This window comes from Vitis riparia, chromosome 8 (assembly GCF_004353265.1).
Source record: "Vitis riparia cultivar Riparia Gloire de Montpellier isolate 1030 chromosome 8, EGFV_Vit.rip_1.0, whole genome shotgun sequence".
NCBI classification, from domain to species: domain Eukaryota; kingdom Viridiplantae; phylum Streptophyta; class Magnoliopsida; order Vitales; family Vitaceae; genus Vitis; species Vitis riparia.
Window position 1 is genome coordinate 9,151,399 of NC_048438.1, and position 5,413 is coordinate 9,156,811.

Genomic DNA, 5,413 nt, shown 5'->3' on the forward strand with positions numbered 1-5,413 from the left:
TTAGTAGCATAAGCAGACAACCTAACACACAGAGGTGAGAATAAGTAGGTGGTTTCAAGTAAAGGCGCTCGAATGGTATTTTGAAGGAAAAAACAGGTGAAGGTAAGTGGTTGATGATATGGACGACGGTGAGTGCACATTCTCCCCAAAATTGAGTAGGAAGTTGAGCTTGAAATTTCAAGGCTCGTGCAATTTGTAAAATGTGGCGGTGTTTGTGTTCCACCACCCCATTTTGTTGGAGTGTGTAAACATAAGAATGCTGGAAAAGAACACCATTATCTGTGAAAATGATTGGAGTGAAAGGAATTCTCCACCATTGCCACTTCGAAAAATTTTTATATGAGATGCAAATTGAGTGGAAACATAACTAAATAAACATTTTATAAGAGGTTGTGCTTCATCTTTGTGTTTCATCAGAAAAATCCAAGTGAAGCGTGTGGAATCATCAACAATAGTAAGGAAATAATGTAAACTAGAAAGTGAAGAATGTTTATAACGACCCCAAATGTCGCAATGAATAAGATCAAATGGTTTTTCGGATGAAATTTCACTAGTACCAAAGGGTAAACAATGTTGTTTTGCCAAATAACAAATAGGGCAATCATTATTAGACTGAATTGAAAATTTTTAAAAGTTCTTAGCAATGAAACTCAGACAAGAATGGGAAACATGCCCTAAACGGCTATGCCAAAGATTAGTAGATGAAGTGGTGAGGTTGCAGGTTGGTTGACAGTTTGGTGATGAATGAGAATTGGTCTCGGTTTTCTTTATCATTAACGCCACTAGGTAATACAATCCATCACACTACTTACCTAAACCAATCATCCTCCTCGTAGCCAGATCCTACAAAACACACCAATGAGGGGAAAATGTTACTGAACAATTCAGGCCTCTTGTTAGACGACTAACTGACATTAAATCGACTTTGAATGTAGGTACACATAATACATCACACAGATAATAAATAGAGTTTAGTGGAAAGAACCCATTGGCGACAATGTTAGCTTTTTTTCCACTAGGTAACAATACTAGAGGCAATGAAATATTTTTATCTTTACGTAAGAACAGCTTTGGAGATGAAGAGATATGGTTTGTTGCGCCGTTGTCGATGATTCGGGGTGTGAAGAAATTTTAAACAAACCTAGTTTTGCTACAACTGCATTTTCTTAAGAACTTGCACTTCCATTTTTGTCATTAAAAAAGGGTAGGAGCTATTGAAGTTGTGATTCTGAGATTCCAGTCAACACCAACTTCCCATCATCTTTGTTTGCACCATCAGAAACTTGATTAGCCACAGAAGTATTCTTATGGAGGTTAAAATTGGAACCTATTCTTGTCTTTGGGTGTCCTGGAGGATATCTGTGCATCTGATAACACTTCTCAACAAAGTGTCCCATTTTCCCACAATAGGTGCCTTGAGGTTGCCCTTTGGAATATCCTGAACGACGTTTGTCTTGATCAAACCATCGTGAATCTTGTGAACTGTTGTAGAAGTGATCTGAATGATCTAACCTTGCATTCCCAGTAGAGTTGTTCTTCATTTGATTGATCCTTATGGCCATTGCAGTGTTGGAGTTAGACTCTGCAGCTATATGTGTCGCACTAAGAAGTCTCTGTTTTTCTTTCGGCACACAGAGGAATATGTTTGACAGACAGAGGAAAGAGGATTCATGAGAAGTATCTGCCCACAAATTGCACTGTAGGATTCATTCAACCCCAATAGAAATTGCATCAATCTTTGTTGATCCTGCTATGCTCCGGTTGACCAGTCATTATACGAGGCTAGTTCATCCCACAAGCTCTTGAGTTTCGTGTAGTAAACCGAGATAGAAAGCTGCTCTTGTCGATGATAGGCAAATTCTTGTTGGATCTCAAATATGCGGAGTGCCTGGCTTTGAGAGAATCGCTCACGAAGATCTTCCCAAACCTCATGAGCGGTTGCATAATAGATTACAGAGTCTGAAATTTCAGGATTGAGAGTGTTGACGATCCAAGAATGCACCATATCATTGCAACGTGACCAAGTTGCATAGTCATCAGGATGAGTTTCTTCCGAAAGCGCCTTGATGGTTCCATTGACAAAACCCAATTTGTTCTTGGCATTTAAAGCTAAGGTCATGGCTCTGCCCTAAGCTGAGTAGTTATCTCCATTCAGAGGTTTGGAAATCAAAACCAAACCTGGATGATCTGAGTGATGAGTGGAATAAGGATTTGAGATATCAGACTTTGATGCATTTGATGGAGGGACAGAAGAATCAACTTGTTTTTTCTGTCTTTGATGAGTCTGGTTTTGATGTTCCATAAGAGGTAGGATTCCTTTCATAAACCATGGTGGCCAAATAATGAGAGATTGTTGCACGAGAAAGTAGAGTGCGGCTACAATAGAGTTAGGATTTTAGTTCCTGCTCTGATACCATGAAAAGAAGAAGAATTGGTTGAATTAAATTTCATTGATGTATTTATACAACAAGTAAACTTTGGTTACACATTAGTCTCTCCTATAATTAAGTTATCACCAATCAATCTAACTACAATCTAGGAATATAAAGGAGAATGCAAAGGGAAAACTATTATATATAGAATATATCTTCTTTATATAGAAGATTTGCTAGATTAATTTCCTAACATGGCTTACTCACATTTGGGTTACTTGGTGTCATCTTAGAAGCCCTTGGATTTGTTGTTGGGATGGAAATAACAACACAACTTTGGAAATCATTGGAAGAACAATTGCTACTCAACACCAAAGAGAAATAAGTCAAACTAAAGGACTATAGTCTGTATTTAGATTTCTTTGTGAAAGCTTACATACTATTAATAAACCTATTTCTAATATATATATATATATATATATATATATATATATATATATATATATATATATATATATATATATATATATATATATATATAAGTTTTTTCAACTTGCAAAAGGTCTTGGCCAAAAATATAAAAAAAATTTTACAGCCTGTTTTTCTTATAACCTTGCTTTCCAAACCCCTTTATCAAATCTAATCAGTTCATCATATCTCTTTAAGGTCATGAGCAGATTCTAATGGCTAAAAAGGAAGAACAAAAGCAGTTTGTTGCTCATGCACAAACCTTCTTTGGACAAAGAGGTAGAGGTTTTGGAAGTCATGTAGGAAAAAGATTTCAACAACGTCAAGATCAAACTAAAATCTAAGGAAAACCTCAACCAATACAAAAATCAAAATGGTAGTGTAGACCCTCAATTTTGTCCCTTTAGCACATGTCTTTAAAATTCGTTTTCAATGCTCCACAATAGTTCCTTGGTGGCCCAGTACTACTCACCACTTACCTATTTCTGAGTCACTTTGGAGACTTTGGTTGAGGGATTATTTAATCCCTTATTGTGACCCTTGGCAGCCCTAACTTAGACTTAGGCTTTTCTTGTTTTTTTTTTTTTAGGATAACTTTTAGATACACTTGGCTCATTAGGCACCACCCTAGGCCCACTTAGTCTCATCATAGGCCCGTTTAGGCACACTTGGCCCATTTGGATATTTTTAGTGTGACTCGTATGACTTGCATGGTTACATGGCTTTTGGGCTCGGCTTTTGTTTATTGGTTTATTTTTATTTTTTTTTATTTTTTTATTTTTATTTATTTATTTATTTATTTATTTATTTTAGTTTTAGTTTTATGATTATCATTCACTTTTTATTGGTTATCTTCCTCTTTATATTATTTTCCTTAACTTATTTATTATTTATTTTTATTTATTTATTTATTTATTCATTTTTATCGTTTCCTAATTTATTTACTTGCTTATCCGTTCATTCAATTATTTAACTTCAAAAATTTCATGTTTTTGCAAGGAAACTTACTATTGGAGTTTAAGGAAGATGGGACTCTCTTTGGAAGGTTTTGGAGAGGAATTTGAAATTGGGAAGATTGCTTTTGAATTGGAAGATTTAAAAAAGGATAAGGAGAAAAGAAGAGAGAAAATAGGAGATTTCGCCTTTTTTTAAGGAGATTTAGGTTTTAGGAAAAAAAAAAGGATATATATACGTGAGAAAGGAAGAAAAGAAAAAGTTTTTTTTTTTATTGTGGGAGGAGATTATTTTTTTTTTTGAGAGAACACGCAAGAGAGAATTTTCGGAGCAAAGGGTCGTGATATTCTTTTTGAAATAGAGAGGAACAGAGGATTTTCTAGGAGGAGCTACCTTAATGCATCAAAGACGGATTTTTTCCATAACACAAGTTAGTTTTTGAAAGAGTTTTCATTTTTTTTATTATATATCTTTTTTTTTCTTTTTTTTTAATTCCAATTTAATTTAGTATTAATTTATTTGTTAGTTTGGCTTGAATGAGTTTGTGTGTTTTAATTTTGATTCATTATATTAGAAAAAAAGAAATGATTTGATCCCTATTTAATTTTGATTGATTGCATCAGATTGAAAACATTTGAGTTTTATTTATTCATTTATTCATGCATTTGCTACTCTTTTAATTACTTGTATTTCATTTATTTATTTATTGATAAAGTTGATCCCATATTTGAAAGTTCATATTTTTAGTATTCTTTGATTTAATGTGATTCATTTTAATTAGTTTAGATACTTGTATAATTTTAGTTCGTTAATAAAATTGATTCTATATTAAAAGTTCATGTCTTTAGTTTACTTTTGATTTAGTTTAATTCATCTATTTAGTTTAAATACATTTATAGTTTTAGTTCATTGATAAAATTGATTTTATGTTTGAAAGTTTGCATTTTTAGGTTACTTTAATTTAATTTGATTCATTATAGTTAGTTTATATATTTTTTATAGTTTAGTTCATTAATAAAATTGATCCCATGTTTGAAAGTTTCAGTTTTTTTTAGTTTGCTTTGATTTAATAATTTATATTCATTATTTTAGGTGTTTTTATAGTTTTAGTTTATTAATAAAATTGATTTCATGTTTGGAAGTTCATATTTTTAGTATCCCTTGTTTGGAAGTTCATATTTTTAGTATTCTTTGATTTAATGTGATTCATTTTAATTAGTTTAGATACTTTTATAATTTTAGTTCGTTAATAAAATTGATTCTATATTAAAAGTTCATGTCTTTAGTTTACTTTTGATTTAGTTTAATTCATCTATTTAGTTCAAATACATTTATAGTTTTAATTCATTGATAAAATTGATTTTATGTTTGAAAGTTTGCGTTTTTAGGTTGCTTTAATTTAATTTGATTTATTATAGTTAGTTTAGATATTTTTTATAGTTTAGTTCATTAATAGAATTGTTCCCATGTTTGAAAGTTTCAGTTTTTTTTTTAGTTTGCTTTGATTTGATAATTCGTATTCATTATTTTAGGTGTTTGGAAGTTCATATTTTTAGTATTCTTTGATTTAATGTGATTCATTTTAATTAGTTTAGATACTTTTATAGTTTTAGTTCATT